Source organism: Ctenopharyngodon idella, chromosome 11 (assembly GCF_019924925.1).
Source record: "Ctenopharyngodon idella isolate HZGC_01 chromosome 11, HZGC01, whole genome shotgun sequence".
Taxonomy (NCBI): Eukaryota; Metazoa; Chordata; class Actinopteri; order Cypriniformes; family Xenocyprididae; genus Ctenopharyngodon; species Ctenopharyngodon idella.
In genome coordinates, this window is record NC_067230.1 from 15,328,918 (window position 1) to 15,354,311 (window position 25,394).

The following is a 25,394-nucleotide window of genomic DNA, read 5'->3' on the forward strand; positions in this document are numbered from 1 at the left end:
CAACAATTGCTAAGGTAGTAATGTAAGTTTTTTTAACTGGTTTTTAATCCATAAAAGAGAGAATTTAACCTAAATCTGTAGCTGCGCCATTAACATACTGGGTGTGTCTCAATCAGCTGCCCAGTTCAGTAGTCATCGCATTGATCAGGGAGTCGGCCATTTTAAGGTCTCAATTGTACGGAGCCCCACACATGACATGCAAGAAAAAAAATTTAATCGTGCGCACGACTTACTTATTCGTTTCCTCGATTTACTAAATCGTGCACATGAGCATGCTTTATAAATCGAGGGAACGAAATAGTAAATCGTGCGCACGTTTTAGTAAATCGAGAGAATGAATTAGTAAGTCGTGTGCACGATTTACTATTTCGTTCCCTCGATTTATAAATCATGAGCATGATTTATAAATCGAGGGAACGAAATAGTAAATCGTGCGCACGTTTTAGTAAATCGAGGGAATTAATTAATAAATCGTGCGCACGATTTAGCCTACTATTTTTTTTCCTGCATGTCATGTCTGGGGCTCCGTACAATCGTAAAATCATACCAGTGCAATGAAACCTAAAAAGTCCCATAATGCACTGTGAAAACCAGGGCGCATCAATGCTCACTATAGCACTGGAGGCCTACATACTGTATGCACTTATACTCTATGTACTTATGCACTATGTACTCATCTGTGTAGTGTGTGAATTTTATTTTGTCATGCAACATTCAACGAGTCTGACAGCCCCGCTACATAATTAATGCTGCAACAGTTGAGTGTGTGAATAGTGCATACTCGCACTATTTATACTTAAAAACATCATAGAATAGTGCACAAGTACACGAATTGGGACACACCTTATGTTCCCTTCACGGAAGTTCTGAAGCGTGAAACATAAATCACGTGAGCATGTGATACACGTGATAGATGTTTTTTAAAATACAAGCTATTATTTAATTATATTCATAACATAATCTAGCTAACATTTATCATTTATTTACAGCTGAAATGTCGCACATATATTTAACAAGCAAAGTATTTATCTTAATGTACTTTAAATAACATAAAAAAAAAAAATCATAATAATGTCAGGAAGACTGCTGTTGTTCATAAATACCAGCAGTGACGTTGTCATGTCACCAGAAATAGAGTCATTATTGTTCCATTGTGTAGTGAGCCAGGGTCCACAGTGCCCGAATTCGTGTCACGATATACTGATTCACAACCTAGGAAGCTAGGGAGCTGATTGAGACACACCCATTGTCACTGATTAAAGCTCATTTACTACCAATGTGGCAAATCAAAGGAGCTACTTTGCTGAATTGGTGGTCTGAGGCCCATATGCCAATGAAAATCTAAATGTCCCAGTTATTACAGTGCTCACTGGTGTAATTTGCATAATTGTCAGTATACTCACTACAATTAGCCAGGCACCAGGGTTCTGTGCTACCTACATTTACACCCTGAGATTTAAATAGCATATTTGAAGAGAATATCAACAATTTGTCTTTTAGAGTCTGTGTAAACTCTGGACAGTAATGCTTTAAACAAAACCCATCGCAGCTCTTTATAACCTCTGAATCCTAACACCCTCAGGGCAGACTAGAGAAAGGTGGGGGAGTGGGAGGGGGTGTCATACTCCCTCCACTCCATCTTAAATCCTGACACACGCTCATCCTCCTCTCATGAGACCTGAACTGATGAGGTCAGCAGGCTAGCTCTGATGTCATCGCTGCATGTGTGATTGTGTTTGAGTGTTGTTTTATTGTTCGCCTGCGGTGAGTATGACTCACATCTGTGAGACCACTTGTACTCCCAAAAACAAACGTAAATGTAAGTCAGTAACGTAAGAATATTGATGGTTTAAAATGAGAGACTTTATAGAGGTGTGCAACACATTTTACCTCCATATTTATGAGTGCAACAGGATATTTAATAAGAGTAGGAAGGGGCTCACTTTATTCATTGGATCCAGAAAAATTGGTGTTATCTACCAGAATAAAGCTATGTGCTTAAAGGGGAGGGGCTTAAAAATAAGGGCTTGGTGATGTCAGGAGAAACTGAAATTTGTTTAAGAGGTGGAGAAAGTTATTACATTATATTGAAAGATTATGAGAACAGGCTTTTTTTTTTGGAATAACAAACTGATGAAATACTGATCAAATAAAACCAGGATGAATGTGTATTTAAAAAGTAAGCAGGGTGAATTTTAATACTGTTAGATTACTGTGTTTTTCAAAGGTCATAAATATTGCACTCCGAATCACATCATAACCATATGGCAGAAAACACATAATGTTAAGGGCTTTTCACACTTTAAATAGTTAATCCTGGGTTATTCTAAACCCCTGGTAAACGGAATCCTGGGTTATCTTTATTCACGTTTCACACTGCTCATACTATACCCGGGGTTGACAGTTAATCCTGGGTATTCATAAGCTATACCATTTCACACTGCACATTACTAAACCCCAGGTTAAAGTCCTTATCTGCTTATTTGCGGTATCGGTGTCACTGACTGGACAAACGCAGCATGTGACCTGTTTATATACACGTCTTCATATTACATATTGCTGACTGTAATATCAAGTTTTTTTCTGAGTGAACTTTTCGAACTATAAAGGTAAGAATTACGGTCTCTTCTTCACTCCAATTGACCCTTCGCCGGGAGTTTGATTGACAGGCGATCTAACCAATCATAACGCCATTTTGTCCGACAAAGCAGTCAGGGGAGTTAAGGCTGGTGCGATTTTGGCCACGATTTGGTCGTCTGAGACAAATTTTGCAAATCCTAAAAGATTCCTATAATCCTAGCCTAAAATCTGTCGTCTTTGATAGCTAGTTTGACATGTTCACAGTAAGCCGGTTAATGACCGTTGCAATCAAATTTTACCTCCGACGAAATTCTGGCAGTGTCAGAAGATTTGGCACACAATCCTCCAGTGTGACTTCTCCTACGACGAACGTCAAATTGTCTTCGTTTTTCAAGACAAGCCGTGATCAAAATTAACGATAGAGATGTCTTTGTTAGCCACCATTTCAGTCCCGCGTGTAATGCAGCTCACAGTCATTGAATGTGTATGGGTTGATGATGTAAAACTCCGGACGAGTTTTCATGCACGCGTCCGTTTTTAACTCGTCTTGACTGTCATACAGTCTGACATAAATGACAGCTAAGATCCCACAGTGTGACATGAGGATCATATTCGTAAAGTCTGACAAGTAACCATCGTAAAGGACTATTATAAATCGCACAGTGTGCACCCGGCTTTAGTAGATTAACGTTGGTGGACTTGAACTTGAAAAATGATGTGTACTGACATCTTTCTGTGGTTGAAATGTGGTTCATTTATGTTTATTTGATGATATGAATTAAGAGATGATCGATTCATGAGCCGCTTGATCTGAGGCGCTACAGCGATCTGTCACGACACATTAAAGAGCCACAAAATGGTATTTATTGTTTACATTTCTTTAAAAATTACAAAATTTGAGACTTTGTTTCATATTAAAAGTAACCTGCTCTGTTTTGTCTGTCGAATCGTTGTCAGTGTCCTCTTTGCTCCGCGATGTATTTTTCACTGCGTGAGAACGTGTGTCGGGCTTGTCGGACATAGCAACAGTAACTAAAGGGTGCGGGTCTTCGCGAACGGTCAAATGTCGCATTTTCCATTGCCGTATGACATTTTTACTATCATACGCAAACAGTGTTTCCTTGACTGCACAAAGCTTGTGAATATAAGGCACGCAATCGGTTGTCGGTTGCTAAGCATCTAGTTGTAACATTCTAACACCGTCGCTGCATCCAAAATCAAATACTTCTCTACTATATAGTATGTGAAAAACAGTATGCGAACAGAGTATTGTCGAATTCATAGTATTCAGAAAAACAGTAGGCGAAAAGTACCCGGATGACTTACTGCTTCCGGCGAGATTCTGAAGTGCGCATACGATGAACACTTTAGTATCCCATGAGGCCACGGGAGAGGATTTGTGAATGGAGTTGAAGGAACGTAACCGACGCTGGTAGGTCATGTGACAGTAACAACATGGCGGAAGTAATTCGTCTGAATTCATTCATACTACATTCATTTGTACTATATAGAACGTACTTTTTCAATGGTCGTGAAGTAGATTTAAATTCAAATGTAGTACCTACTCAACAGTACGCGATTTCGGACGCAGCTCGTGTCTACACCAGACGCGACTTTTATCGCGTCGCATAAGTGCAGTGTGAAAAGCTCTAATGTTAACTTCATGATATATCAAAATAGACTCAAGATCCTAATCCCTTAAAATGTATCAGTGAAGTGAGCCACTAGCACACAGGAAGCCATTTCAGCTTCATTATGATATAAATATGCAAATGTTAGTCAAAATGAAATGATCACTCAGATGAATAGCTCTGCAAATTACAAACATGGGGGAAATAATTGCACATTAAATCAATACTTTAAAGATAAACCTTATTAATTCCTACAGTTAATGTCGGTCTGAGCTGCTCTTCTACACTGACTCATCATCAGCTGCATCATCAGACGTCACTGAGGGGCAGAGAAGCTTCCAATTAAAAGTTCCCAGTTATCATCACTGATACTGTTCTACTAAGCGCACCTGCTGGGATAAATTGAGTTGTTGAGATATTTTTCAATCTGATAAATCGCTCTGAAGGTAAGAGCCTGGTAGATCTTGAAAAACAAAAAAGATGTTTAACTCCTGTAACCTGAGCTGTGTCTTGGAGGGAAAAAGAGAAAAGTAGAGGGAAACAGATGGACAGAAGGAGGGGTGCACTCACTCGATTAGCCTTAAACCATTCCGAGTTGGCAGGTGGTGGGAAAGAGTGGGGGAAAATAACAATGAGGAAGAAAGTGAAAATTACCAGTTAGCCTCCAAGGCAAACACAAGAGATTATCTGTCCGTGTAAATGTCGAAATTTGTCCCCTTTGACTGCACTTAGCAACCGGCGATAAAACACTGTAAACGAAAAAGTGCTGCAAACATGTCAACTGTCAAGTGTTTAGATACACAGCTGTAGATATGGGCCACTGGGTCAGTGAGTTTGTACTGTGTGAACAGGTGCCTGTTATGAACTTCCAGTGATGATAACATTGAAGTATTAACCCTGCAGTCATTCCTGGACTGTGGAATGAAGCGACATCCAATAAGAGAGCAGAAATGAGAGGTATAAATCATCGACACCTGTGTATTCCACATCCGTTTTCTATATGAGTGCTTGAAAATAAATGAATTGTCTGTATGCATGCTTTGAATATGCAGCACAGGTAAAATACAAGTATAGCTCAGTAAAGTTGAATCTTCCACCCTGAATGGAAGTTCCCTTTACCAATCTATTGACTGATGTTTAGACTAGAGTCTTCTGAGATAAAGAAAAGCCTATGAGCAGAGCACAGAATGGACATTTTCTGTCATCAGGCTTTTTGATGTGTAAGACTGAAAATTCAATGACCCTGAAATCAGTGATACATTCAGATTTGCTCTTGATATGAGCTGTTTCAATTGACTGAGCCCCCAAATTTCCCGTAATAAAGAAAATGTCATCTCTGATGTTCAGCCAGTGAATGTCAGGGAAAAACAAGGTGCTTAACCAATCACTTCCAGTATTAACCAACCTCTGTAGTAGGGACTACAGATATTTTAAAGCAATTTCTGGGTTGAATATGACCTATCTTCTTTCAACAGGAACTGTGGCATGCTGTGAGTAATACCACAAAAAGTAAACTATGACTGATACTTCAGTGCACTTACATTAAAATTCTACGGGGCAAGACCTTCAAGAAGGTGTAAAAGCAGAAATGTGAACTTTTCACATTGCGCTTGCTTGATCCAGCCAGGGTTATCATTATTCTAAACCCCCATGTTTTCAGCAATTGATAGGAAAAACTGTGAAAGCAAATGGTGAAAGAAAACTGGAGTGAAAGTGAGACGATTTCATTCTTACCTTTTTAGTCAAAAAAAGTCCATTCAGAAAAAACTTAGTACAATCGACAATGTATAATATGAGGATAATGTATGCTAGAGCTTTGATATAAACAGCTCGTGTGCTGCACTCATCCAATCAATGACAGTGACACCGGAAATATGCAAATAAGATGGTTAAGCCAGGGTTTAGAATTGTACAGTGTGAAATGGCAGGTTATTATTAATTGTTAAACTTGGGTAAATCATGAGTAGTGTGAAATGTGAAGTAAGATAACCCAGGGTTCAGAATGACCCAGGATTAACCACTTTTGCTAGTTTAAGGATGGGAAAATGTTTGTGTGCTGCTGCGCGTCCCTGTGTGTGTAACAAGCACAGTGTATGCATGTTGTGCACCCGACTATAGGCGCATATTACTAAAGCGCTTTTTAAATAACAAAACAAATATTGCCATTGACTTTAGAGCAGGTTTCAATTGGTCAATGGCGCAGTCTATTTCAGTTGCCTCAAAATAGCAACACGCCAACAGTGCACCTGAACACACCTTGTTTTCAGACCAGCACACCCTTGGGCGAACAGATGGGCGCAAATGCATTTGCTATTTAAACAACATGGCGCAGGATGTGAAAATGATAACTGTGTTGGGCTGAAACTAGCAAAAAAACACATGTGTCGCACCTGGCAACGCATTGCACCGGGTGTATGATAGGGTCCTTCAAGTGTGAAAAGCCCTATAAAGAGTACACTTTCATGACTATGTTTCTTAACACACGTAAGTACACTTAAGTCTTTTGTCATGCTTCAAATAAGTACACTTATTTTGAAATGTAACATGTAAATAGTTAATTTGCTGTGCTGTTCATCGGCTGTATAGACTTCCACTGTAAATGCAAATAAATAGCAATAGTCTGAGCTAGATGTTTAACTCAGAATATTCTTTATGCAGATTGGCTGCTGAACCATCACAGTGGTCTTGTTTATCAGAAATGGAGGGCAAGAAGTGAGTGAAAGTGAGAGAAGGTGATAGAGGAGAAGGGTGGGGGTTTTATAGCATGCTGTACCCATGTGGGTGCAGAAAAGAGGGCTTTGAGTGCAGGGTTAGTGCATGCTAGTGGCGCTGTGTGAGTGTGTCACTCCGACTGACGGAGTGAAATGTGGTTGAGTCACCCTGGAGACCACAGCTATAGAGATGAGTGTACAAGCAGATCAGTGGATTGTTTTCACCTCGTTACTGTACACACACAATCTGCCCACTGACGCCTCAGCTTACACTCACACAAGACTGCCCACATGCCCTCTGCCCATACTGCTCAACATCTCTCTTTCTTTCTCAGGGTCGGACCTGGGGTATGTTTCCAAAAGCACTATTAGCAAACTATATGGTTGTGTCGATACTAACATAGTTCAGAGATTCTGAAACCATAGTTCCACTGAACATTTCCAAACAGCATCACAAACGTGTGGTTGGAACTACAGCTCTCGACCTGTCATAAGAAGCATAGTTACTTGCTAGTATGACATGTGAACTTATATAGATTTGGCTCTTGGGTGCAATAAGCAAGCTAACATGCAGTACATTTTATGTCTTTCATTCCATTTAAACATACATTTCTTTATATATATTTTAGCAAGTCAACAATCAGCGCTGTTTATGCAGTGTACACGTGAGTAAATGCATAAGGAAACCCCACAGTGTGACGTAAGAGAGAACATGCGATCAACATCAAATAACAAAATGACAGTGAAGAAAACAAAACAGTGAAGAAGTCCTCAGATGTCATGTTTGTTATAATGGCATCACGTTGTGAAGAAAGCTGACTGAATGAACCCCATATATACAGATTACAGGAGTACGGCAATTACATATGGCATGTAAACATGATTTAAAAACCAAATGAATGGCTTTTGTGAACTATGATAATATAATCTGACATTAATTGCAATCTTGAACCAGTGTGGTCCAACCATGTTACTACGGTTTTGGGAAACAGCCAGAACTATGAGGCTTGCCATGTCAGACTGAGTGTTTGCTAAAATAAAATGCAAATTGAGCCAGTGACAAACAAGAATGTCCATGATAAAATGTCATGTGCTGTATACCATCAAATAAAAAGTAATTACATATTTTACTCACAGCTTGAAAACATGCAAATGTGCTCATCCTAATCATAAATTTTGTTTTAATTAAAGTTTTAAAATATACTTCCCTGTTGAAAAAAACAGCATATGCTGGTTAGGTATGTTTTGAAGCATGGCAGCTGGTTTGAGCTGGTTTATGCTGGTTCTTAGTTGGTCATGAGCTGGTTTATGCTGGTCCTGAGCTGGAGATAGTTGCTTAGAACCAGCTTAAACCAGCTCAAACCAGCTGCCATGCTTCAGCCAACATGTCCTCCAACCAATACGCCCATATAGGTCGTTTGTCACTTCGTTGAAATACGACCCATAGGAGCTTTTACTAAAGTTGCGCCCCTATCGACAACAGGATACTTTCATTTTAATGCATTGTACCCTTTTATCTGCGCCATATTTCACGTAGCTCAATTGGTAGAGCATTGCAATATGCAGTCATGCGATCGTGGGTTTGATCCCAGGGAACGCGTGTGCTCATAAAGTGTATATGCACTATAAATCACTAAGGGTAGGGGGAGGTGTAGTCGTTAATATAAAAAAAATTAGTTTTGCTAAATGGAAATAGGACAAATTGTGTGTAAGGGACTGTGTAAAAAGTCCACACATTGCATTTAAATGAACATGCATTTTGATTGGTAACGACGGTCATACGTCATTTCATGACGACAGACGAAACACGACACTGTCATTATTTTTACGCCAGCTAGAGGGCGCATGACTTTAAAGCGTAAATATAGGTCGTAATAAGTTGCTTGAAAAAATGACCTATAGGGTTATTTTTTGGAGGAGGACAGTCTCTAACCAGCATATACTGGTTTTTTCAACAGGGTTACCGGACACTTTATTAGGTACACCTGTACAAGTGCTTGTAAATGCTAATATCTAATCAGCCAATCACATGGCAGCAATTCAATTCATGTAGGCATGTAGACATGGTCAAGATGATCTGCTGAAGTTCAAACTGAGCATCAAAATGGAGGAGGTGATTTAAGTGATTTTGAACACGGCATGGTTGTTGGTGCCAGATGGGCTGGTCTGAGTATTTCAGAATCTGCAGATCTACTGGGATTTTCACACACAACCATCTCTAGGATTTACAGAGAATGGTCTGAAAGAGAGTAAATATCCGGTGAGCTGTGGGTGAAAATGCCTTGTTTTTGCCAGAAGTCAGAGAAGAATGGCCAGACTGGTTTCAGCTGATAGAAAGGCAACAGTAACTCAAATAACCACTTGTTAAAAGCGAGGTCTGCAGAAGAGCCTCTCTGAACACTTGATGCAGATGGGCTACAGCAGCAGAAGACCACACCGTTGAAACACCATAGGAAAGCCAGAAGAAAATTAACTGGCCAAAAATATTTTTTTGCCAGCCATGAAACATCTAGATTAATCCTTATTAAAGTTACAAAAAGAGCAGTGAGTGATTTCTCATCGTCTTTTGTTGTTGGGTTAAAATTAAAAACACAGACTGCGGCAGGAATATTAGGCTGCTGTCACTTTAAGAGCTAATGCATGGATCCTTTTTGTTGTTTGTTTGTTTTTCTCTACTCTCTGTCATGTCTTCTGTCATATTTTTAATTTTTTGTCACATTTTCAATAAAAAAGAGCTAATGCACGGATCCAATATACTGATACATATGCATTTTTTTGTTGTTTTTTTCATAACTGTTTACATTCAAGACATAACTGACTATGTTTATGAGGATACTTGCCAAGATGGACATTTTGACATCATTTTGTTTGAATGTCTCTTCAAGTGCAAGAAAGAGAACTCAATTCAGTATTCGAGCGCTGTCTGAGACGCAGATTTCTGGGTGTGAGAAGCGAACTGAGTTCACTTTCGTGTCTTCTTGCACTCTTGTAATGATGCCGCACTGGCCCGTCACCTGTTAGTTCACTTCTGAATGAAAATCTCCTGATAATTTACTCACCCCCATGTCATCCAAGATGTTCATGTCTTTCTTTCTTCAGTCGAAAAGAAATTAAGGTTTTTGATGAAAACATTCCTGGATTATTCTCCTTATAGTGGACTTCAATTGGCCCCAAACGGTTGAAGGTCAAAATTATAGTTTCAGTGCAGCTTCAAAGGGCTTTAAACGACACCAGACGAGGAATAAGGGTCTTATCTAGCGAAATGATCTGTCATTTTCTAAAAAAAATAAAAATGTATTTGTTTTATAAACACAAACGCTAACACGGCGCCAGTCCCGTTTTTGCGTAATTTGAATACGGAAGGCGGTCTGGCAGAAGTTAGATATTTGACGTCATAACTTGTTAAAATATGGATATTTTTTTATACAAACGCATCGCTTCGCTTCAGAAGGCCTTTATTAATCCCCCAGAGCCGTGTGGAGTACATTTATGATGGATAGATGTGGATGGAAGCTTTTTCTTCAGCTCATACTCATGGGTCCCGTTCACTGCCATTATAAAGCTCAGATGCGTCAGGATATTTATTAATATTTCTTCGAGTTCATCAGAAAGAAGAAAGTCATATACACCTAGGATGGCTTGAGGGTGAGTAAAGCTTAGGCTAATTTTCATTTGTGAACTAATCCTTTACTTTTAGGCCCTCAGTATAACTTTCTTTCTGTCTCAGCGTTTTTTGTTTTGTTTTTTTATCCGTATAAAGCCATTATTCTTCAAAATATCTTCTTTTGTGTTTTGTCAGATTTGGGTGTAAATGATGACAGAATTATCATTTTTGGGTGAACTATCCCTTTAATTAATACATAATAGCCTAATAAATACAAAAAAGAATGGCATTTATGCCAGTGACCCAGAAGAAATAATAGTGCCAAAGCTTCTCTCCAAACTGTCCTGCTCAGCAGGCCAGTCAGTTCTCAGGGTCTCTTGATTAAAGGAACTCGCTCCCACCATCAGACGTTTATTTGACCGTCATTAGAGCACTTCTCGACCTCTTGTCCCCTCAGGTCACTCAGCTGCAGAAGTGTGAAGTCTCCTCTCCCAGGGTGCAGGACTCCTCATACCAGCCTGGGACAAAATAGACCCGTATTCTCACCTCTCCTCCTCCAGCCTGTTTCCAACACAGCTGTGCTGTTTTTATTTCTTTCTCTTTTTTTTTTTTCTCACATAATAAAGTACTATCAGCTTAATTTTTTCATGTCGATTCATTTAAGTCAAATATACCTTATGCGCCAGAGAAACGAACGCACAGTCGTCTTTAGAATATTGTGTTTGAACTCTCTGTATATTTCTATGGCATCTGTGTCGAAGAATAATTAGCTGCTGAAGTGGATTTATTTATTGTAGAGTTAACGAAAGAGCATTGTAGATGTTTGAAGCGGATGTCATAATAGATATCAGTAGACGGGAAGATATTAAAACAAGCGAGACTACATAAGGTCTATAGGCAAGTAGCAATGTAACAGACAAGATGTGCACGGTCTTATCGCAAATTAATCTGCATTATGTCGGCGTTGTTAGCCTAGTGGTTAGTGTGCTGACATATGGCACAAATGTGTTCAGGGAGACCTGATTCCCGTCTTGAGGTCCTTTGCCGATCCTGCCCAATGCTTTCCTGTCTGCTCTCTACTGTCCTCTCCAAATAAAGGCACAACTATAACTTGAAAAAATAATCTGCATTATGGTCATGATAACACTGTTGGTTGGGATTCTTATGCATTCCAAAACGCTGGAAATCTTTTGCACTAAATAGTTTCTTTCGAAAGGAAGAGGGAAATATAACATTAGCACCTTATTAAGGTGATCAGAACATGAAACACTTAGATTTAACAGAAGCACCGTAAAGACTCTGTGTCAGTTTCAGGTGAGATGTCAGTAAAAAAATCAAAGGCTTTGCTGTGAATGATCTCACCTCTGACTCGTGTAAAAGAGAGCCGTTTCTCTCACCTCTCACTTTAAGAGATTAACTGAGAAGGTCAGATGGTGTATATTTCAACACAGCTACACATAGACTGTGGCACATGACACCTCTGCCGATTAAAATGTGCCTTTAGGATGAAATATTGGTCTGAGACACCTGGGTTCCTCCTGTCAGACTCTTAATTTAGTCTGAATAAGTCACTAAGTACATGATCTTAGATTTCACAACTTGGCTGTTAAATGTGTGGACTAATGATCGCATGCAGGGAGGCTGGGAAGATTTTATCGAGAGTGTTATGCATGCTATTTTGACACCGAACAGCACTGAGGAAGAGTTTCCATTTGTTCTGCAAGTACTGTAAACATGTTCCAGTCACTGTCCATCTTTGAAATTCTGCACCTTATTTCAATGAAAAGAGATTATTTTTTGACTGCGGTTGGAGATAAATACACTTATGGGGATTCTTAGCAGCTCAACTAAGGCTACTGTGAGATCTGTAGTGGTTTTTGAAAACATTTTGAATGTCAGTTATTGCACTGTGGTGTAGCACCAGGACACGTCCCTGCAGAAATGTGTGCATGTGTGAGTTACTGGAAGCGGGAAAGGATGCGAAACACTCCCTGTTAGTTTAAAAGTTGTGCGAGCAGTTAAAGCAAGACAGCAATAAACTTTTTAATTTAATTGTTGAATAGAACAATACGATACTGCACACACCAACAGTCATAATCCATATAAGTGCAAAAAAATATACAAAAGCAAATATTAGTTTTCAAATCAAAACGAGGGATGAACATTTAAAGCTGCTCTCTTGAAACCATTTTTTTTTTTTTTTGTATTAAAAAGGGATGTTTTGTGTAACAGTTCAGGAACCAATCAGCTGTGCCCTATAGATAACGATGTGATTATTTAAAACAGTTCATGTGACTACAGTGGTTCAACCTTAATGTTATGAAGTGACGAGAATACTTTTTGTGCGTCAAAAAAACAAAATAACGACTTTATTCAACAATATCTAGTGATGGACGATTTTAAAACACTGCTTCATGAAGCTTCGAATCTTTTGTTTCGAATCAGTGGTTCAGAAAATTCATATGATTTCAGTAAACGAGGCTCCATTATGTCAGTGTTTCGAAATTTCAATGGTTCACCACTGGGGGGCGTGACTTTGGCAGTTTAAAACGCACTCCGAACCACTGATTCGAAACAAAAGATTCGTAAAGCTTCATGAAGCAGTGTTTTGAAATCGCCCATCACTAGATATTGTTGAATAAAGTTGTTATTTTTGTTTTGTTTTTGCGCACAAAAAGTATTCTCGTCGCTTCATAATATTAAGAAGCCACTGTCCCACTGTCGACGGTTTTAACAATGTCTTTAGTACCTTTCTGGACCTCAAAAGGTGCAATGTCGTTGCTGCCTATGTGTGGATCAGATACTCTCAGATTTCATCAAAAATATCTTAATTTGTGTTCCGAAGACAAACGTTAGCAAAGCAAGCCACATGTTCTAATAGAGAAATTGGTACTAATGCACTTCTAGATAACTTAAATATCATTAATAAAAAGCAACTAGATGTTTTAATGTAGCCTTTGTTCATAGGCTACAGATCAAGTAAAAATGCAAAAGAGCACATAAGAATGTTGTATGAACAATCTTAATGCTACGTGGGAAGTAATAGGCTATGTTTTGTTTCTTTATCTCTCTCCACAGGGATTCTCATCATTCAGAGATGGTAGAAGGAGGCTTCAAGTCATTACAGTGTTCACACCTCAGTTAGCGCGTCTTGTCACTCTTGCTGCCAGCCAGGGATCAGATGAAGTGTATTGGTCAGAGCTAAAGGTGGCGGTGGGCGTGTGTGGAAGGGTGTTAGATCTATCAGTCTGTCTGAGGGGGAAGAAGTCTCCTCACTGGGGGTCCAGATCCCAAGGTGTTGACACCTCCACTGCAGGTCATGGGAGAGTCTCCGGGGTGCAGGATAGTTGCAGGAGACGTGTACTGAGCAAATCTGCAGAATTTTATTTTCTAATTTTGTGGATTCATCACCTGTTATTTTAGTTTATCTATTTGTCTGTCCACTTTGTTTGCTCTTGGCCTGGTTTGAATGCTTATTCACTGAAAAGCTTCTCTTAAAGCTCTCAAAGTAAATATGTTACACACAACAAATAACAGCATACTGGTTTGAAACAACATGAGGGTGAGTAAATAAATACAACATTTTATTTTTGGGCAATTGACAAACTATTATAATAGTAATTGTTTTTTAATAATATTTTATATTAAAGGGTTAGTTCACCCAAAAATGAAAATTCTGTCATTAATTACTCACCATCATGTCGTTCCACACCCGTAAGACCTTCGTTCTACGGAGCCCCGGACATGACATGCAGGAAAAAAAATAATAGGCTAAATCATGCACATGATTTATTAATTCGTTCCCTCGATTTACTAAAACATGTGCACGATTTAGTAAATCAAGGGAACGAATTAGTAAATTGTGCGCACGATTTAATTTTTTTCTTGCATGTCATGTGCGGGGCTCCATATCATTCATCTTCAGAACACAAATTAAGATATTTTTTATAAAATCTGATGGCTCAGTGAGGCCTGCATTGACTGCATTGACACTTTCAGATGCCCAGAAAGCTACTAAAGGCATATTTAAAACAGTTCATGTGACTACAGTGGTTCAACCTTAATGTTATGAAGCAACAAGAATACTTTTTGTGCGCCAAAAAAAACAAAATAACGACTTTATTTAACAATATCTAGTGATGGCCGATTTCAAAACACGGCTTCATGAAGCTTCGAAGCTTACAAATCTTTTGTTTCGAATCAGAGGTTTGGAGCATGAAAGTCACGTGATTTCGGTAAACGAGGCTTCGTTACATCATAAGTGTTTCGAAATTTCAATAGTTCACGTGACTTTGGCAGTTTGATACACGCTCCGAACCACTGATTCGAAACAAAAGATTCGTAAAGTTTCATGAAGCAGACTAGATATTGGTGAATAAAGTCTTTATTTTGTTTTTTTGTTTTTCTTCATAACATTAAGGTTGAACCACTGTAGTCACATGAACTGTTTTAAATATGTCTTTAGTACCTTTCTGGGCATTGAAAAAGGAAATGATCTTGCTGTCAATGCAGGCCTCACTGAGCCATCGGATTTCATCAAAAATATCTTAATTTGTGTTCTGAAGATGAACGAAGGTCTTACGGGTGTGAAACGACATGAGGGGGAGTAATTAATGATTAAATTTTCTTTTCTGGGTGAACTAAGTCTTTAATATATACATTTTTAATATATATTAAAATATTTAAATATTATTACCAAATACTGACTTTTTTTTTTTTTTTTTTGCTGATGCCTAAATCATTAATAAAGGTGAAAACAGTGAAATTTTGTGGGCAAAACTGTCCATTGTCAATAGTGTAACATGAAGTTTTAAAGTCTCTTTAAAACCAAGAAGCTTTGGCAAGCAAATTTGCATGACCAACTTTGACATGAGCAAAATTTGTGTGGGGAAGTTTTTCACCCTTATGCGAAACTCGTGTGGATTAAAATGATTGCTCAACAAATGTCTCTGAACAACAGTAAATGCGACCGCATCTTACTAATAAATATTATTATTACTTTTTTATGCTGAGTCAGTATGCGTAAAAACAATCATGTCAAATAAGTACTCTGATAGTGAATAACTGAAATTGAGAGACAGCGGGAGGACGAGGTTTGGAGAGGTGACAGAGGCCAGTGAGAAGTGTGGGAATGTTTGCCCTGACTGCTTTCAGGAATAAAGTGGCGGCCTGAGAACAGACACAGAGTTTATGAGGCTGTTTCTGCTGTCTGTGATGATCAAACCAGAGCTAATGACCCGAAGACACTATGATCTTTCTCCGTAAAAAAGAGAGAAACTGGACGGAGGCCCAGGAATTTGTTCTGTTTAGATTTACATATGATTTTCATGCCTGCTGGTGATGAGATGGAGGCGGAGGAAAATTCTGCTAGTCATGATACATCTCATTGTTAGTCACTGTGAAATCTGCAATAGAGTAATGTTATCCAAAACATGAGTAAAACTGACCAATGCTTTAGCTGACTGCAAGTGTCCACGTGTGACCTTTTTATACAAAATACAAACACTTGTCAAATTGCTAATGAAGAAATGTTATTAATTCAACAGAAATTAAATTCTGTCTATGGACCATATCTGTGCCATGCTGTCAATTGTCCCTCATATATATATATATATATATATACACTACAATGGATGTCTTAAAGTTTTGAAGCTCTTTTATTATTTATTTATTTATTTATTTATTTATTTATTTATTTTTTTTTTACAAAACAGTCAATAATTATATGCAGACAGTTACAACACATCCCTTTCCAGAAGAAAGTTACTGCATTTATCCAAGTGAACTGGATGAGTCAAAATTATTTTCCATGATAAGTAATGACAACGTCATAAATGCTGCTGTTTAATTTTAGCTTCACGTGTATTGTACTTGGAACTTTCCTTTAATAAGTAACAATCAAGCTGCAAGTCAGAGTAATCTGGAATTCATAAGTGTTCAGAAGAAGCTCGGAGTCTGGCGGAGAAGCAGTTTTATAAATATCATGTCCAGCTGTGATAAGGTTGATTCTAAGTAATGTGAGAAATTCCTGTTAAAACCACCTACAGGGGAATCACTGAATTGCATTAAACACAAATGGAAGTTGTATCTTCTCTTGTCAGTAAAATTTATTGAAGGATCTTCTGTGACATAAACAGAAGGACGGAGCTCTTTCTTCTTCTTGGATCTATTAATTTATTCCAAAATACATTAAAATTCATACATGCAATGACCGGAATACATCTCTTCTATTATGAATTAATTAAAATTCATTTTTTGATTTTGTTGGGGCCATAAAGTAAAATGTCGGGGTGATACAACTGTCTTTATATCACAGAAAAGAAAAATATTATAGGATGAAATTCTTGAAAAGTATACAGTGCGTGCAGAATTATTAGGCAAGTTGATTTTCTGATCATATTTATTTATTTATTTATTTATTTATTTATTTTTTCAGGCACTTCTTACCAATTCCAAACCACATTAATCTTAATAACTACTATTAAATTTGTATTTAATCATTTTTAAGTGATGTATAATTGTTGGTTAAGGCTGGAAATGAAAAACGCCTTATATTCAGGTGTGCAGAATTATTAGTTATGTTTTCTTCTACAGATAAAATGAGCCAAAAAAGAGCTTTAACTCAGACTGAACAGTCAAAAATTATTAAATGCCCATGTGTAATGTGTTATGTGTTAGTGTTATGTTTAATGGTTTATTTTTCAAGTTCATGCTTTGGTTCTTTGCTTTGTTTATGTTTGCCATGTGCTCCCTGATGTCATGTGCTTCTCTAGTCTCATGTGTTATGTTGTCATTGGTTGATTTAGTCATGTGGTTTATCAGTTCTGTTTTGTGATTGGTTCATTGTCTTGATTGTTCACAGGTGTTCCTTGTTTGTCAGTAGTCTCTCTGTATATATAGCCCTTTTGTTTCGTTGTTTTGTTTTCTTGTCTAGCTTTGTTTCCCTGTAATCCGCTGTTTCTGTTTCTGTTTCAAGTCAAGTCAAGTTATGTCATGTCTATTTTTTGTATTTAGTTCATGTTTCTGTTTAATAAACTGCACTTGGGTTCGCTACGCTCGCCTCCAGTGCCTGCTACAGATCTCAAAATAGTTTGGACAGGGGCAACAAATGGCTGAAAAAGCAAGAAATTTTGAAAAGATTCAGCTGGGAGAACATCTAGCAACTAATTAAGTTAATTGATATCAGGTCTGTAACATGATTAGCTATAAAAGGGATGTCTTAGAGAGGCAGAGTCTCTCAGAAGTAAAGATGGGCAGAGCTGTGAAAGAGTGCATAAAAAGATTGTGGAAAACAATGTTCCTCAATGTCAAATTGCAAAGGCTTTGTAAATCTCATCATCTACAGTGCATAACATCATCAAAAGATTCAGAGAAACTGGAGGAATCTCTGTGCGTAAGGGACAAGGCCGAAGACCTTTATTGGATGCTCGTGGTCTTCGGGCCCTCAGATGACACTGCATCACTCATCGGCATGATTGTGTCAATGACATTACTAAATGGGCCCAGGAATACTTCCAGAAACCACTGTCGGTAAACACAATCCGCCGTGCCATCTGCAGATGCCAACTAAAGCTCTATCATGCAAAAAGGAGGCCATATGTGAACATGGTCCAGAAGCACGTCATGTCCTGTGGGCCAAGGCTCATTTAAAATGGACTGTTTCAAAGTGGAAAAGTGTTCTATGGTCAGACGAGTCTAAATTTGACATTCTTGTTGGAAATCACAGACGCCGTGTCCTCCGGGCTAAAGAGGAGGGAGACCTCCCAGCGTGTTATCAGCATTCGGTTTCAAAAGCCAGCATCTCTGATGGTATGGGGGTGCATAAGTGCATACGGTATGGGCCTGCATGTTTTGGAAGATACTATGAATGCTGAAAAGTATATAAAGGTTTTAGAGCAACAATAAACGAAAAATACGTCAAAGACGACCACGAACTCTTCAGCACCTGGAAACCTATATCAGGCAAGAATGGGACCAAATTCCAACACCAAAACTCCAGAACTCATAACCTCGATGCCCAGACGTCTTCAAACTGTTTTGAAAAGAAGAGGAGATGCTACACCATGGTAAACATGCCCCCGTCCCAACTATTTTGAGACCTGTAGCAGGCATCAAATTTAAAAATGAGCTCATTATGTGCATAAAATTGTTGTTTAAACATTTGTTATGTTATCTATGTTCTATTGTGAATAAAATATTGGCTCATGTGATGTGAAAGTCTTTTAGTTTTCATTTTATTCAAATTTAAAAAAAAAAAAAAAAACGTCCCAACTTTTCCGGAATTCAGGTTGTACCACTGTTTGAAGAATTAATCTTCCAGGATCTGGCAGCAAGTTTTGGGAGTTCACTTTTAGTCCATCTCCTACCCTGAAGTCTGTTTTGCAGAGATGGACTGAAAATGAACTGCCAAAACTTCTTCAGATTCTGGAAGATTAATTCTTCATACAGTAAATGCCTCAGCTTTCCCTATAAATCTGATCCAGCACCAGTTTCTAGTGTTGAAAAAACAAAAACATTCTTGAATTCAAAACATAGTTTTATATCCTTGATTCTGCTTGCATCATCATTCAGGTGAAGCAGCATTTTCAGGGGAAACAGGAAGGACTGTAATACAGACAGCCAGATCCAGCCTCTTCTGGTTAGAGTAGCTGCATGCATGGATAGACAGACACACACTAACACAAGGGCAGATGTGAACAGATCCCACCCAGTGTGCATGACTGTATAGACAATGTGTCTCAGTGTTGTTTTCCTTTCTGCTGCTTCATCATATTGTTAGATTCCCTGCAGTCTGTCTTTAAAACAATCCAGACTGAAGTCTCTCTGACCCCGATCATAAAAATTCCAATCTCTGCTAAATTTTATTAGTTTAATTTCCAACACAGCCCTGAAACATGTTGTTCATTCTTTCCATAAATATTTCCCCGAAATATTCTCCTGCATTTCTCCACATTCCACACATTTTTATTCAGGGAGGTTGCTGCATTCCCAAACTATTAGTCTACATTTCCATAGCTAACAATAACCTGGTGTGTACGCCGGAGGGGGGAGAGCAGAGTGTTCAGTAACTTGTTTGGAAGGCAAGGGAGCGGGTAGAGCAGAGTGTTCTGTAACTCAAATTTGTTATGAAGAGGAATTTCAGAAATGTGCCTGTATCCTCCTGATCCTTTGTTTTACATACTCCTCCCTGCATGGACAATATGCCATCTGAAGCATGCAAAGCAGCTTGTCGATGCTGTGCTACAAACATGATACCTGAAATCGTGTGGCTTGATGAATTAAGAAAGTTGTGCCACTGAGCAGTCAGATTTATAATTTTAGCCCAATGACAATAAAAAGTGAAAACATCCTATAGATTTACACTGAAAGAAGAAGCTCATTTTTATTATGCACCTTGCAGATGTTTCATCTAAAGTGACTGACAGTGCGTTCAAGCCATACATATGATCAGCATATGTGTTTCTTGAGTATCAAACCCATGACTTTTGCTTTACAAGTTGAACATATACTTGAATATCACAATATCATAGAGATTTTTGACTTGGACCAGTAACATTCATTCAGAAAATCTTAGCAACCCTAATATTCAGCAATATTATTAATTTGACTGCACTGGATGTGAACTTAAAGGGTTAGTTCACCCAAAAATGAAATTTCTGTCATTAATTACTCACCCTCATGTCATTCCACACTCGTAAGACCTTCGTTCATCTTCAGAACACAAATTAAGATATTTTTGATAAAATCTGATGGATCAGTGAGGCCTGCATTGACAGCAAGATAATTAACACTTTCAATGCCCAGAAAGATACTAAAGACGTATTTAAAACAGTTCATGTGACTACAGTGGTTCAACCTTAATATTATAAAGTGTCGAGAATACTTTTTGTGTGCCAAAAATAACAAAATAGCGACTTTATTCAACAATTTCCGTATCAATGTATCAGTCTGTACAGATGTTTTCTGTACTTGGCTGAGTTGTGAGTATCTGTAGCACATGTTGTCAAACTGATGAAGATGTTTTCTTAATTTGATGTTGTTCTGTTTACTTGCATGTGTTCTCTCAGCCACCGCATACATGCAGCACAATGAGCTCTCTCTGTGAAATCATTTGTTTGTTTGTTTGTTTGTTTATTTATTTTATATTTTATTTTATATTCATGTTTCTGTATGTTGGATGGACCACATGCCTTTGGTTGTATCACCTTGACGTTTTTTTATGAGCCTCCAAATAGTAAATTTAAAGTAGAAATTAAAATTATTATTTTTGAATAAATAATAATAATAATAATAATAAATAGGACAAAAATTATTTTTATAACACTGATGCATTAAATTACTGCATAAACTATTGGCTAAATTTTCGAAAGGCTGCATTACTTATGGTCATGTCATCTGAAAAAGGAAAATATATCTTATAATAATAAATATGTATTAATTATATAATAACATGCACTGATGCACGTAGAATGTGTATTTAGAAAGTAAATTTTGAGTTCTTGTTAACTTTAAACAGCACATTTTGACAATTTGACAGGTTGTCTTGTCATCTTTCTCATCTGAGGGAGGAGTGATCTGTCTTCGCACTTTCATTTTCACGTCTGCATCACAGTGTCTCGTACCCATGCACCCCCTCCTACACTGCGACCCACGTGCGTGCGTGTGTGTGTGTGTGTGTGTGTGTGTGTGTGTGTGTGTGATGGATGTTTGTGGTCTAACCTTTAGTGAGGTCTCTGCTTCTGCAAAGAAAAAGGGAGATTACTCGTTTAACCTTTCACTACTGACAGCACGTGAATCATCATCTTGATAAGTTACTTTGGAGTTGCTCTGATCTCCTGGGTTGGACTGCTTCATCTTGCCTCTTATTTAAAAAATCATTGATTCTTTCTTGCATATTTATCACAAAGTCACCATCTGAGTAAAGCATCATAGAAATGTCATATTAGCATTACTAGAATCTTGCACTTCCAAGAATTAACATTGAGAAACCCACTTGAAAATGTAAAACTTTAATTCATGCATAAATGTACACATCTAAATTACACATTTATTGACATTATGCACCAGTGTAATAATTAAATGCAAATATTCTAGAAAAGCCTTTGATTTCAGAACATTTGACGTAGATAAATGCAGTAAATCAGAGGTAAACAAAAAGGGATAATCGCTGCTTTACTTTGAAAATCAAAGGAGAACATTCAAAATTTCTGTGCACTTTTAATATTTTGTGAAACAGAATTCCTTGAACAGCACATGCATGCTTTATACTAGATTTTCCTTTTCTTTGTCATGGTCACTCTTATACAGCTGCAAGAAAAAGTATGTGAACCACTTGCAGAATCTGTAAAAGTGTGAATAATTTTAACAAAATAAGAGAGATCATACAAAATGCATGTTATTTTTTAATAAGTACTGTCCTGAGTAAGATATTTTATATAAAAGATGTTTACATATAATCCACAAGACAAAAAAAATAGCTGAATTTATTAAAATGACCCAGTTCAAAAGTTTGTGAACCCTTGATTCTTAACACTGTGTGTGGTTACCTGGATGATCCACGACTGTTTTTTTTGTTGTGTGATGGTTGTTCATGAGTCTCTTGTTTGTTCTGAGCAGTTAAACTGAGCTCTGTTCTTCAGAAAAATCCTTCAGTTCCTGCAGATTCTTCAGTTTTCGAGGATTCTTTGCATGTTTGAACCCTTTCCAGCAGTGACTGAATGATTTTGAGATCCATCTTTTCACACTGAGAACAACTGAGGGACTCAAACACAACTATTAAAAAAGGTTCAAACGTTCACTGATGCTCCAGAAGGAAACACGATGCATTAAGAGTCGGGGGGTGAAAACTTTTGAACAGGATGAAGATGTACAAATTTTTCTTGTTTCATTTAGTACTGCCCTTCGGAAGCAACAGAAGATACTTACATGCTTCCCAGAAGACAAATTAAGTACAATTTACCTTGATCTTCAAATTCGAAAAGTTTTCACCCCCCGACTCTTAATGCATCATGTTTCCTTCTGGAGCATCAGTGAATGTTTGAACCTTTTTTAATAGTTGTGTTTGAGTCAGTTGTCATCAGTGTGAAAAGATGGATCTCAAAATCATTCAATCACTGCTGGAAAGGGTTCAAATATGCAAAAGATGGTGGAAAACTGAAGAATCTGCAGGACCTGGAGGATTTTTCTGAAGAACAGAGCTCAGTTTAACTACTCAGAACAAACAAGAGACTCATGAACAACATCACAAAACAAAAAAACAGTCGTAGATCATCAGGTAACCACACACAGTGTTAAGAATCAAGGGTTCACAAACTTTTGAATGGGGTAATTTTAATAAATTCAGCAATTTTTTTTGTCTTATGGATTATATGTAAACATCTTTTATGTAAAATATCTTACTCAGGACAGTACTAAATGAAAAATAACATGCATTTTGTATGATCTCTCTTATTTTGTTAAAATTTTTCACATTTTCACAAATTCTGCAAGTGGTTCACATACTTTTTCTTGCAGCTGTATGTCATTGACTCTAATACTGACTGAGGCAGACATAATAAAAAGACACACTAGCACTGGGATAAGCTGAAAGCTGAAAAGGACCGACTTCAACCTCAGACTCCATGTCCTTGAAAAGTGTGTGATATATGCAAGGTGCTCCGCTTTCTCCACCGATGTGATCAGCTCCCACATTCAGGTCTCCATTCTGGCACGAAATGTTGACTTTTCACAATCCACTCAATTCACAATGGATTCGTCTGACATATTTTTCTCCTTGAAAATCCTGTTTCAGCAGGAAATATTTCATTAGGGCAGTAAAATGTCAACTTCAATCTGCGTTTTTTTGTTGTTGTTTTTTTGCCATGCATGTTTATGTCCTGCTCAGTATTGCAGGAACAATGCAAACAGAATCATACATCTGAGCTGCTGTGTTTATCTAGCCTGCTGTCTCTAGTCTGGCTTAACTAGAGCAATATGCAGCAGAGACAGGTGACAGGTGACAGATTGTGAGTTTTTGAGGGGAAAGCACCACATGAGGCAACTATTCTGCAATCCTCCATGTGCACAGAAAAACATCTCCCCAACAAAACATCTCTTGGTGTATCTCCAAATCCCCCCACCCCCTACAAAAGTCCCCTCCCTTCTGCCGCTGCTGGACGATTTGTTTTTGAGAAGCCCACACATGATGGGTGGGAGGGGGTCTCTCTGTACACGTGTTGAAAACAGAAACAACTTCCCGCTCAGCTGCAATGCCATCAAAACAAGTTCAGCATCAAAACATGATCTCACTTTGCTTTAAATTTCAAAGAAGGGGAGAGGGAAGGCAGCGGGGTAACATGGTTGTTGTTTTAGAGTGTGTTTTTGTCCTTGTGCTGTTTTCTACTAGAGGGTTGTTTCTCAACACAAGGCAGAAAATGCAATGCAGTCCCTGTTCAAGGAAACAGGGAATGCTGAGTCACAGAGCTAGAGTATCAGGAGAAACAATGACATAGCAAACACTATCTCTCTCTCTCTTCCAGCATGGAAGAACTAAATGGCACTCAAAGGACAAAAGTCAAAAATCAAAGAGAGTTTGACATCTGATTGTATGCCCTCTAAGAATAACTAAATTAATTTGAATTCAAAAAATTAAAAATATGGTCATCATAGTAAAGGTGTATTCAAGTATGTATTCATACTTTTTAAATGTATTTTTTGAAACATTTGTAGACAAAACTACATGATATTCAGTAACAGTCAGTCTGATCTATATGTATGATCTATATATCTACCAATGGTGACCAAAACTGCCACAGAGCATCAGACAGTCTGAAAGCACAGTTGCTAAATATACCAAGTCTGTCGCCAGTTATTGTGTGCCTGTAAAAATAGACTCCTGCTAAAACTTCTCTACTAACAGAAATGTTTTATCAGATTTGGGGATAGCCAGAAACATCATATGCTGGGAATCTAGACAACAGTCAGCCGTCTGGCCGTCCAAGCCCGCCGGTTTCCTGCAGAAGCTCCTAGACGAGACCCTGAAAATCTCAGACCGCTTTGATGAGTCAAAGTCTGCTGGCGACCTGATGTAACAGCAGAGGAATTTACCTCAGCCACCCCTGGCCGTCTGCCCTGCACAGCAGACTAAACAACAGACACAGGAACAGCCGTATGACTGGTCTTATATCGCCACCTCCTGGTTGTTAAACGTAATATAGTGTGTAGGATTCACGCTAGACCCTTTCAGAAGTTCTGTCAGGAAATTATCTAATAAACTAGTTTGTGTTAAAAGAATGTCCATATTTAATACGCATTATACACATTATACACGCTGATGATGTGTTTACTGCCACAAGGGCGGGACAACCTGTCAATCATATGATATCACAGCAATAGCAAAAGACAAAGGTACAATGATTCATTTAATTCCAGATGGACACAATCATGAAGAACAAGGAAGAAAAGGCCTGCCAAACACATACACTGTAAAAAGTAATACGCTAAATCTACTCCATAAAGTTTTGGCAACAGATTACAAGCAATATTATTAATTAAATTCAACAAATAGAATTGAGTTACAATTAATCAAATTAATTCCTTAAATGTCAACCATTTAAAACGAGTAAAATTTAAACAAAAACATCTGAATAGCAGGCAGACGTCAAAGATGAATTAAGAACTCTTCATTTTTTATTGCCAACATTGAAGACACCTGATGATAACGAGCAGAATCACTGAAGGAAAGAGAAACACATGAATTAACAGAGGTTTAGATGTTGATGTTGATGTTATTGAACATGTTTGGTCGTCATTATGGTGATCGGTGTTTCATTTAGTTGGGCAGTTTGACTCTTTGCTTTTTATGTCAGTTTGTGGTTTTTGTAATGGTGT

The 25,394-nt window shown here is 38.0% G+C and overlaps 1 protein-coding gene across 1 annotated transcript in view; it reads left to right on the forward strand.

Moving 5' to 3' along the window:
• Positions 1-25,394, forward strand: part of ranbp3a (RAN binding protein 3a) — a 386,526-nt gene that overhangs the window by 187,773 nt on the left and 173,359 nt on the right. The window lies entirely within an intron of this gene.